The sequence below is a fragment of the Gracilinanus agilis genome, chromosome 2 (genome assembly GCF_016433145.1).
Source record: "Gracilinanus agilis isolate LMUSP501 chromosome 2, AgileGrace, whole genome shotgun sequence".
NCBI lineage: Eukaryota > Metazoa > Chordata > Mammalia > Didelphimorphia > Didelphidae > Gracilinanus > Gracilinanus agilis.
This window is the reverse complement of record NC_058131.1, coordinates 281,690,988-281,703,068: the sequence shown is the minus strand read 5'-3', so window position 1 is coordinate 281,703,068 and position 12,081 is coordinate 281,690,988. Positions and strand designations below refer to the sequence as shown.

The window sequence follows — 12,081 nt, the reverse complement described above, 5'->3', positions numbered from 1 at the left end:
CCACTTCCCGCTGGGGGGGAGGGAGGGGACCGCGCCTCACAGAAGGTGGGGGAAGGGGGGGGGGTCAGCCTGTAGTTCTTATAACGCAGGAGGAGAGCACAGGGAACGAATCCAGCTTCCTTCTCTGTGCAGCGGGTCGGACTCCTCCAGCCTCACCAAGCACCGGTAAGGAGGGCAGGGGCTGCTTTCCAGGGTTCCATGCTGATGCCTCGCCGCCTCGGGCTTGCTTTCTTGGGGAAAAGAGGCCGGGTCAGTCCTCTCCCAGTGCCCCTGACGGTCTAGCTGTGGCCACCAGGCTGGCCCTGGTTCCCTGGCCCGGCTGAGGGAAGGGGGACATTCTAGGGCCAGGGAAAGACCTTTGCNTCACAGAAGGTGGGGGAAGGGGGGGGGTCAGCCTGTAGTTCTTATAACGCAGGAGGAGAGCACAGGGAACGAATCCAGCTTCCTTCTCTGTGCAGCGGGTCGGACTCCTCCAGCCTCACCAAGCACCGGTAAGGAGGGCAGGGGCTGCTTTCCAGGGTTCCATGCTGATGCCTCGCCGCCTCGGGCTTGCTTTCTTGGGGAAAAGAGGCCGGGTCAGTCCTCTCCCAGTGCCCCTGACGGTCTAGCTGTGGCCACCAGGCTGGCCCTGGTTCCCTGGCCCGGCTGAGGGAAGGGGGACATTCTAGGGCCAGGGAAAGACCTTTGCCTAGGGAAGGGGAAAGGAAATGAGCAGCGAGATGGAGAGAAGATCGGTTCCGAGAGGGAGAAAAGAGAAGCAAAATTCAAATTCATGGAATATTGTTCAGCAGGTACTACGTATGTGCCGGGCGACTGGCGGCGTGGCGTAGTATCCAGAGAGTGCTAGCCTTGGATTGAGGAAGACCGAGGTTCTAGTCTTACCTTTGAACAGCTGGGCTGCCTGAAAGTCACTTAGACCTGAGTGCTTCCAGGCCACTCTGGGAGCAGATGAGTTGCAGATTTGCCCTGGTAGAGGAAGATATCCACCAGGTGCTTCCTATGCCCCGGAAATCACAGGTCAATTAAAAAAACAAAACAAAACAAACGTGCACTTGGGAGAGCAGTTGAGATCAGAAGGATTAATAATATTAGGCCACGTGGCTAAAGTTTGCAAAGTTCTCATCTCTGAAGAGTCCTGTAAGGTATTACTGTTCCCATTTTACAGATAAAGAAACTGAAGCCCATTTTGGTTGAGGAGCTTTCCCAAGACCACATAAGTAGAAAGCTCCGGAGCAAATATGAGGGAGAGAAAGAGAAGGCAGAGAAGAAAGAGGAGCAGGGGTAATCGAGAAGAGATAAAGGTCAGCTTGGTGAGGATAGGGAGAGTTTAGTATCAGATAAAAGAAACCACCCTGCTAGGCATAAGGGAGGCAGAGTTGTAAAGACCTTAGATCTGGCAGGCTGAGGCAAGAAGAGATAAAACTTCTTAAAATGCTAACCTTCCCATGCTCCCTCATGAATTAAAGCTGTGAGTTGAGCCCATGAGGTGTACTGGCACAATGAATTTTATTCCCCGCCCACATAGTGGTCTAAAAAGTGCCAAGTGCCCTGAGTCCTTAAAGGAAGGATGAGCCTGGACTGGTAGAGCCCTGGTCCCTGAGCCCTGTTAGCCCCCAAAACAGACCTTTCCCTAACCTCCATTTCTCCCCCTCCTTTCTCCTTTTCCTGCTGAACCTGCCAGGGAGCTACCCAGCCTCCTTCCTGCTGGACCTTGGGGCCTGGGTCAGGGCTCTAAGTGTGTATAGGGGCCCTGCCCAGGCTGGAGACTGGCTAGGGATCTTCCCTCCTTCTTCCATCCCTAGCTTCCTGCTTGGCAAAATTGAGGGACTCCCCCCACCCTCTTTTCCCAAAAGAGCTGGCACAGAGAAACTATAAAAAAGGATTTGGGCGCCACCCAAGGAAGGAGGAAATGTCCCCACCCCAAGGGGATTTTTCCCAGTCTGAATTTCTGTGGTCTTTGGATCCTAAGGACAAGTTTTTGGAGATGAGGTTGAAAACATTGTGAAAGAGAGGAAATACCTCTCCCATCCCTAAATAACTGTGTGCCAGAGGAAACTGTGTGCCTGTGGGTCTGAGGGACGCCTTTGGGCTAGTTTGGACTGAGCTGACCTCCATTCTACAACTGCTCCCTGCCCCATCAGTTATCTTGTCTAAAGATGGATGAATAGAATAAGCAGGGGGGGATGAGGGAGGAATGAGAATGCAGGAAGAGTAGTTCCCAATGCCCAAGGTTGACCTTCTTAGTTAAAGGCAGCATATCATCCTGGAGAAAGTACCAGCTCTGGTGATGATGATGATGATGATGATGATGATGATGATGATGATGATGATGATGATGATATCCTTAAGACTTGCAAAGCACTTATCATTTGATCCTCAGAAACAGCCCTGTGAGGAAGGTACCATTATTATCCCTTATATTTCAGATGAGGAAACTGAGGCTGAGAGAGCCAAGGTGACTTGCCCAGGGTCATACAGCTGGTAGATGTCTAATGATTTGAAATCAGATTTTTCTGACACCAAGTTCATCTCTTTCCACTGTGCCACCTAAATGACATAGATTCAAATCCAGCCTCTGGCATTTATTAGCTAAGTGATCCTGGGCTAGTCACCTAAGTTCTCTCAGCCTCCATTTCCTCCTCTATAAAATGGGGATAATAATAGCACTTACCTCATAAGGTAGTCATAAGGTTCTAAATTAGACAGTGTATGGGAAGCAACTTTTAAAACTTCAGATTCTATGTAAACACTAGCTTTGATTGTTTCCTCCCTCTGGAGTGGGGGGCTGTCATTTGAAGCTGGACTGAGTGGGGTGGGACACCCATCTACCTTTCTGGTTAGGAGGGAGAGGTGCCTGGAGATTTTCTCACCTAGCCTCTGGTAGGAGTTGACAAGAAAATTCCTTTTTTTTTTTCTTTTTCCATCTGTCTTTGTTGGGGAGTAGGTTTGGTTTGGCCCACTTTGGATCTCCCAAGGTTCTATCATCCTGCCTCTGGAATAAGAGCAGAACAAGAACATGGAGTCACTTAAGAAGTAGGCCCTCAGACTTATGAGAAAGAATGCTATCCACAGCTAGAGAAAGAACTGTAGGAGTAGAAATGCAGAAGAAAACATCTGATTTACCACTTGTTTTGTATGGGTATAAGATCTGGAGTTTTGGCTTTAAAAGATTACTCTATTATAAAAGTTAATAATATGGAAATAGGATTTGAGTGATAATATATGTATAACTCAGTGAAATTGCTTGTCAACTCTGGGAAGGGGGAGGGAAGAGGAGAGGGAAGCAACAAGAATCATGTAACCATGAAAGAAAATTGAAAAAATAAAATGAATAAATAAATGAAATTATTGATAGTTTCAACTAAAAAAAAGAAGAGTTGGGCCCTCTTCCCTGAAAGCAACCCTTTTCACTTGGTTATCAGTGAACTGTGATATGTTCATTTAGAATTTTTTTTTCTCTTAAAACCTTTACTTTCCATTTTAGAATCAATGTTGTATGTATTGGCTCTAAGGCAGAAGAGGGGTAAGGACTAGGCAATGGGGATTAAGTGACTTGCCCAGGGTCACACAGCTAGGGAGTATCTGGGGCCAGATTTGAATCTAGGACATCACATCTCTAGACCTGGCTCTCAATCCACTGAGTCACTTAGCTGACTCCAAGAAATTTTCTTAAGTTAAATTTTTTAAAAGTGTGCACATGGCTCCTCCTGATCCCCCCACCCAAACTCAGCACCAACCCAGCCATTCCTTTCTTCCCTTGTTCCATAATCATATCTATCTTCAAGAAGTGGAAGCCTGTGGCGAGTAGTTATGGTCATTTAAGCCTTCCCTGCTCTAGCCAGAGAAGAAAAGCAGGGCTGCTGAGGGGAGAGGCTGGGAAGCTTTCTGCAAAGCTGAGAGAGACTGGGATAGTCTAAGGAAAATTAGGAAGTACTTAGACCAGTACTCTGCTTTGCAGTACCTATCATCTCATTTACTTCTTGCAACAACCCTGGCAGCCAGACTCGAGCAGGGATTCAGAGCCCTGTTTTACAAATGAAGAAATTGAGGCTTGGGGAGGTTTAATCTGTCCCTGGCCATGTAATTAGTTGATGGCATGGCTCAAACTCACAAGAGAATTCTAAACTAACTAAAAATGTTTGTACCTAGGACCCTTGGCACAGATGAGGAATTTCTGTGTCCTCAAGCTTCAGGAAGCTTGCCCTTAGATGAGGGGAAGGAGCAGGGTGGAACAGGTGAAGAGTTCACTTACCCTGATCTTTGGTAGCTTTCTTTTTTTATTAGTTGTTCTTATTCTACTACTTGCTCTATGATGTCTACCCTGCTGCACTCTCTAAATTGGGCCTTCTAAGTTTGTCCTGCTGGGGCTACATGGTACAGTGGTACACAAAAGACCTGGGTTCAAAACCTGCCTCTGTCGCTTAGTACCCATATGACCTTGGGCAAGGCATTTAATTTTTAGGTCTAGGTTTTCTGATCTGTAAAATGGGGGGGGTGGTGGAGAGAGACTAGATGACCCTTGGGGTCCCTTCTATTTCTAATTCTATGATCTTGCCCTGCCCTACTTGGAGCTTTGATAGCATGCCAGCTCCCTCTGGAGCTACCTTGAGCACTTCAGCTGGCTGATTAGTTGAACCTAGGTACTGGGATGTTGCCACCTACGTGTGGCAGCATCTCTCTAGGGAGCACTGGAACATAGTGGCATGATTCCTGCTGCCACAGGGTAGGCTGCTTCTTCCTACCCCAACCTGTGATGCTTCCCAAAAATGCTATAGAAACCTATAATCCACAGTTTGGCGATGTTGTGGCATTCACAGACACTTTGGGCAATGGGATATGTGTCCGAGAGCCTGAGGAGTGAGAAAACCACTCATATTCACCCTTGTGTGGTAGGGGAAGACCAGGGCCACTGACCTTCAAGCTCTTTGTTTAGTGAATAGAGTACTAGAAAGACTTGTGTTCAAATCCTGCCTCAGATAACTTAGTAATTGTATGAACTTTGGGCCTACTATGTGTCTGATACTGGGTTTACTATTGGAGTTTCCTTAGCTATGAAATGGGAATCATAATAGCAACTACTTCAGTTAGCTTTAAGATCAGATAAGTGAATATATGTGAAGATGATCTACGTAGTTCTAAGATCAGATGAGATAACAGATGTAAAGTGCTTTGTAAATCAAGGATTTCTGGCTGCAGGCATCACTAGCTTTCTCTATCCATCCGGGTCTCTGTGCTCTGCCCTCTGCCCAGAGGAGCTTGTCTCAAGGGTTCCATGATCAGCAGCCTAGGATGGAGCTCAAAGACTTGGGTTCCGCTAAGACAGATGACCAGGTTGTTGCAGGGCTGTCAGCTCTCTACCCCAGGGTTCAGGCTGAGTAGTAGTCAGATACCGAGACACTCTGCCAGGGGTTAGTGGGCCCGATTCCAGTTCACTGGCATGATGCCCTTAGCCTGGCAGATCCAGTCTTCTATAGGGACTCAGCTCAAAGCTAAGTTTTGTAAAGCTTAGAATATCCTCCACCAAGATGACTGAGGCAGAGCTCTATAGCTAGGCTGGAGTGAGTGGCTTTGCCCCAGGACACTAAATACAGAGTGCTAATAGCATTGGCAGGACTTCTGCAGCTTCTTTGAAACAACAAAAAGTATCTAGTCAGTAAGAATACCTAAAATTGGAGGCTACTAGATGATACGTGCTTTCTTCCTCTGGTAGCCAGACCTGGATTAGAACTCTTCCCCAGACTGGACTTCCTTTCACCCTGAAACTTCTCTAATATTTATTTCCTTCTGCTTGTCTCAGGCACAAAAATGGCTGGTCATGGCTATGCCAAGGGGTCATGCCTGAGATCAGAATTTCCAGAGCCCAAGGCCTATGTTGCTCCTTTTCCCACCAGAGTAAAGTCTTACATGTCAGTTGCCCCCTGATGTCCTCATGAGACTCTGAGGATACAGAGAACATGGAAGCTTTGAGTTGGCCTAGATTAAAGCTAGTGAGGAAAAGAACAGAAGCCAATGGGAGCAGTTGGGTGGCTCAGTGGATAGAGAGCCAGGCCTGGAAACAGGAAGTTCTGGGTTCAAATGTGATCTCAGACACCTCCTAGCTGTGTGACCCTGGGCAAGTCACTTAACCCCCATTGCCCACCCTTACCACTCTTCTGCCTTGGAACCAATACATAGCATTGATTCTAAGACCAGAGGTTAAAAACAAACAAACAAAGCCAAAAGGAAGGCCCATATTTTTGTGTGTGTGTACTATATTTCTACTATATATATGTATATATATATATCATATATCATATATACTGTAGTACAATATAGTATTATCTACTCTATATTATATGTTATATGCAGGGTCTGTCATATATATTTATATTACTTATGTCCATTTCCATATTATGCTTAGATTTCAAATGGAAGCTCTTTGAGGGCAGGCAGTTAGGTTGCATCATGGACAAAATTGAGGAGCGCCTGACTTCAGATCCCCCCTTAGATACTATACTCTCTAGTGGTATGCAAGGCCTTAGATGCTCTGTGCCTCAATTTCCTCATCTGTAAAATTGGGATAATAATAGCATCTACTTCACAAGGTTGTTGTGGGGATCTAATATATTCACATATGCCAAGTGCTTTGCAAATCTATATAAGTGCTAAATAATTGTTATTTTTTTTAAACTTTACCTTCTATCTTAGAATTGAGACTAAGACAGAATAATGGTAAGGGCTAGGCAACTGGGGGAGGGGGAGGTCACTCAGCTAGGAAGTCTCTGAGGTCAAATTTGAACCCAGGTCCTCCCATCTGTAAGTCTGGCTGAGCCACCCAGCTGCCCCTGTTATTTCTTTTTTGGCTTTGTCTCCACACTCCCTGGCACATAGTAGGTGCTTAGTAGCCTGTTGAATGTTGACTGTTAGGACTCCACACCTGGCAGTTCACCTGCCTTTGAGGCCTAGATGATGTCCCGTCCCCTGCTTGCAGCCCTTAGATCTTGTGAACAGGCTCTTGGACCCCCATCTGTCCCCTGCCTTCCCAGGAAGCTTGGCGTAGTCCCTGCTAGGGATGGAGGGAGAGGAAAGAGCCTTGATCAATGGGTGGATGCCAAGCAGGTTGATACCTGCCCTGCAGATGCGGAAGACTGGCTCTGCTTCTGAACAGTCTGCCCTGGGGGACTACTGGAGCTTCCATGATGCAATCCCCAAAATATTTGCATCACTTTCTCAGACTGCCCCTGGGTTTTCTGTGTTTGCTGGCTCTGTCCTCCTTCCAAGCAGACACATCCCAGAGACTAGCCGAAAAGGAGCAGAGAATGCTCAGGATTGAAGTCAGAATAAATGGGTGGGTTAAAATTCCAGCTCGCCATCTAAATGACCTTGGACAAGTCACTTCCCTTTCTTGAACCTCAGTTTCCCTATCTGTAAAATCAGAGGACAAGACTAGATGACTTATACAGTCTCTTAACTTTTAAACTACCAAAAAATATATAAATGTGTCCAAGTCGATATGGGCAGTTAGATGGTGCAATGTAGAGCGCTGGGCCTAGAGTCAGGAAAATATATCTTGTAGAGTTCGAATCTGGCCTCAGATGCTAGGCAGGTCACTTAATCCTGTTTGCCTCAGTTTTCTCATCTGTAAAATGAGCTGGAGAAGGAAATGGCCAACCACGTTGGTATCTTTGCCAAGAAAACCCCAAATGGGGTCATGAAGAGTTGGGCACTGAGCAAGGTGGCTCAGTGGATATAGAGTCAGGCCCAGAGACAAGAGGTCCAGGGTTCAAATCTGACCTCAGTCTATGAAAATGTCTGAACAGCAATAGCCACTGTTCCCTATAGACACAGACATGCACATATGCAGATACACATAAACATGTAAATAGACCAGCACAGATAAATGCACACCTGGGTACACTAATATATGTACATACCACAGCTAAGATAAAAGAAATAAAAGCAGAATTCTATCTGGAAGGGACCTCAGAAGTTACCTAATCAAACCCTCTTGTTTTTTTCAGATGAGGAAACTGAGATTCAAAGATTTGCCCAAAGTCACACAGAGACAGAGCTAGGAATCAAAATTCAGTATCCAACTCCAACATCCTTTCTATTGTACCACACTGCTCTCTGCAGGGTTCAAGACCATGCTATGAAAAACAGTTGGTAATTCTGGAGATTCTAGTGGTTTTTCTGACTACATTGTTTGTCAGTTGTTTTTTTTTTTAAACCCTTGTACTTTGGTGTATTGTCTCATAGGTGGAAGATTGGTAAGGGTAGGCAATGGGGGTCAAGTGACTTGCCCAGGGTCACACAGCTGGGAAGTGGCTGAGGCCGGGTTTGAACCTAGGACCTCCTGTCTCTAGGCCTGACTCTCACTCCACTGAGCTACCCAACTGCCCTGTCAGTTTTTTAAAAACCCTTACCTTCTGTCATAGTAGCAATTCTAAGACAGAAGGACAAGGGCTAGGTAATGAGAATGAAATGATTTGTCCCAGGTCACACAGCTCAGAAGTTTTGGAGGTCAGATTTGAACCCAGGACTTCCCAACTTCAGGCCTGGTGCTCTATCCACTGTGCTACTTAGCTGCCCCATTTGTCAGTGAACTAACAAGCATTTATTAAGCACCTACCGTGTGCCAGGCTAAGCACTGTGGATGCAATGAAAGGCCAAAACAATTCCCTGCTCTCAAGGAGCTCAGTCTAATGCAGGAGACAGTATGCAAACAACTATGTACAAACAAGACATATATACTATACAGTGGGATAATCTCAGAGGGGAGGCGTTAAGATTAAAAACGGGAAATGGCTTCTTGCAGAAGGTGGGATTTTAGCTGAAATTCAAAGGAAGTCCGAAGTTGGAGGTGAGGAAGGAAAGAGTTCCGGATCTGGCCAGTGAAAATGTTCAGTGAGTCTTCTACTCCATGGTAGAGTGGGGAGATCACTGACCTAAGAGCCAAAAGACCTTGGTTCTAGTTCTGATTCTGTCCCCAAACCCACTTAGTCTGAACTTAATCAAATCTCTTAGTCTTTCTGAGCCTGAGTGTCTCTGTAAAATGGCGGTGAGAATCCTTGCCCTACTTACATCACAGTATTGCTGGGAGGATTAACGGAAATAATGAATGTGGAAATGTGTTGATAAGGATAAAGCCCTGTGTGTGAGCCAGGTGATCCTCCATGGACTCCCTGGACTTTGCAATTACAAATCCCCATCCCTAATCCTCCTTCTGGTTATATCCTGTGTCTTCTCCTGGCTGAAAGCCCCACTCCGTGATCTTGCCAGCTCTTGCACCAGGTCCCTGCAATGAGTGAAGATGAAATGACCAGAGAGACAAGGGTTTGATCTTCTAAGCATATCTATTTATTAAGCAGTGTGTGCCATTTGCTCAACAAATTGGGACCAGGCTTCCTTGGCTTTGGGCTAGCCTCCAAATACAGAGACAGACTTATATATATATTGAAAAACAATCAATTAGACCAGTTAACTAAAAGGAAAAGGAAACTTTAGGTAATTCAGTCTAAATGGGGGTGGGAGGGTGGGGAGGGGAGAGAGATTAGAGAATTTCCAAGATGAGAGGGGGAGAATGAACAGGTACAAGTTCCTGAATTCTGGGAGGAAAAAAAGGTGCCCTACTTCTCCCAAGTGCCTAAAAAAACATAATCAAAGGACCATGGAAACAATAACTGGAAGATCAGTAGGGGGCCAGTTTTTAGATAAGACATATAGGTTGCTTCGGATATGCAATTATTTTTTAAAATTCAAAGCTGTTTTATTTTCCCAATTACATGCAGTAATAATTTTCAACATCCGTTTTCTGAAATTATAAGATCCAATATGTCTCCCTCCCTCCCTTCCCTCTTCCCACTCAGAGAGGGTAAGCAGTTTGATCTCAGCCAGATATATATTGAGGTATACAATTATAAGAAAACTCCTGGAGGCAGCTCGGCGCCTCAGTGGATTGAGAGTCAGGCCTGGAAATAGGAGGTCCTAGGTTCAAATCTGGCCTCAGACACTTCCCAGCTGTGTGACCCTGAGGAAGATACTTAACCCCCATTGCCTAGCCCTTACCACTCTTCTGCCTTAGAACCAATACACAGTATTGATTCTAAGAAGGAAGGTAAAAAAAAACTGCTTGAACACATGGGCTGATGGGGATATTATTGGGGATGTAGACACTAGACGATAACTCCAGTCCAACTATCAGTAATATGGAATTAGGTCTTAATCAATGATACATGTAAAACCCAGTAGAATTGTGCGTCAGCTAAGGGGGGGGGTTAGGGGAGAGGGAAAGAACATGAAACATGTAACTATGGGAAAATATTCAAAATAAAAATATAATTAAAAAAAGCAAACTCCTTGCATTGGTCCTTAGTTAAGCATCTCTAAACAGCAGGTACAGGTAGTCCAGTTTCACAGCCATGCAGGATTAGCTTCAAACAATGCAATAAGGTTTTCTTCCAATTCCCACAATTGAATAAACTTTTGTCAAACACGGAATTTGGACTAGATCATTGAATACAATATTGAACGGATCATTGCAAAGGGAAATGAGCTAGTTCCAGAATTAGGTCACAAGATGGAATCAGTGTAGTCCACTCAGTTCTCACAATTAACTACTTGCTGCCCTAATCCCATCAATTCCCTCAACTTTACTTACCTCCAGCCCTTGTGTCCCCTTTGCCCCACCTTTTGAAGCTGGGCATGGTAGACCCTAAAGCTAGAATAATAGAAAGAATTTTGGACTCAGCATCAGAAGATCTACTTTTAAATGCTGGCTCCAAAACCTAGTAACTGTGTGACATCCAACAAATTACCTTTCCTCTCTGAGCCTCAGTTTCTTCATCTTTAAAATGGGGACAATAATACTGACACTGTCTACTTTATGGAGTAGTGTTAAGGAAACTGCTCAGTAAACCTTAACATGTATGAGACCATGCCCTGGAGGGAGTAGAGCTTCTTTTGGTCCAACTAGCCTTTGATTTGTAGCTCAGTCACATGCTGCTCAAAGGGGATTAGTTTCTAGGAGAAGGTTGGATGCCTCGGTTCTCTCTCGCAGTCACCTGACCTGCTTCTGTCTCTGCAAAGTAGAGTTCAGTCAACCATAAGGAAAGAAATTCCTGAGCTGGGATACCAAAGCCTCTAAGCAGTGGGAAGATTTAGAACTGGGAAGGACCTTGGGGATCACTTTTCTGAGGCCTAGGGAAATGAAGTTATCTGCCCACAAATATCAAGGAGCAAAGCTGAGATGGGAACACAGATCCTTCTATTCTAAGCTCTGTGCTCATGTAATTTCATGGCATTTTCTATCCCCAAGAAGCTACTCTTCCCAAACTTTTAGAGCTAGAAAACATCTCAGAGTCTAAGAAAATGCCTCAGAACGTGTGCGAGGGTTCACCTTTGCAATTTGTATGCCTTCTCAGTCTCCACCCACTTTTTCATCTTCCTGAATTTAAATGTAACCTCAAACAATTCCTAGCTGTTTGACCTGGGCAAGTCACTTAACCTGGTTTGCCTCAGTTTCCACATTAAAATGAGCTGGAGAAGGAAATGGCAAACCACTCCAGTATCTTTGCTAAGAAAATGGCAAATGGTGTCAGAGGGCTGAACATGATGGAAACTGAACAGTAACAACACAGGGTGATAGATAAAGGCAGACAAATAGAGGCAGATAGATAGCATATATTCATAGACAATATAAGTGGATAGATGGATAGATATAGGTAGGGAGGTAGATAGATACTTGTAGGTAACTTGATATAGGTGAATAGATAGAGGCAGAGAGAAATAGATGTAAGTGGATAGATATATGTGTACATAAATAAATAGAGATGGATAGATAGAGGTAGATAGATATTTACAAACACACATAGGGATAAATAGGCAGAAATAGCTCATTTATTAAATAATTGCTACCTGCCAGATACTGTACTAAACCCTCCCCTCTCAGTCCCCCTTCTCCCCCATCACCTGCTTCTAGGGAGCTAAAAACTGTTCAACTGGTACCAATTATATTTGAATGTTCCATCCTCTACCTGGACAATGACCTTCTTCTCCTGCAGGGCCTCAGCTTGTGAGATAAAAGTCCCTGGGAAACTTGAG

The 12,081-nt window shown here is 45.0% G+C and overlaps 1 protein-coding gene across 1 annotated transcript in view; it reads left to right on the top strand.

The window, feature by feature from the left end:
- The first annotated feature begins 416 nt into the window (after positions 1-416).
- Positions 417-12,081, top strand: part of ASS1 (argininosuccinate synthase 1) — a 201,098-nt gene continuing 189,433 nt past the window's right edge. The window contains exon 1 of the mRNA XM_044659689.1: positions 417-491. The gene's annotated coding sequence lies outside the window, so the exon portion shown is untranslated. The remainder of the gene's footprint in view (positions 492-12,081) is intronic.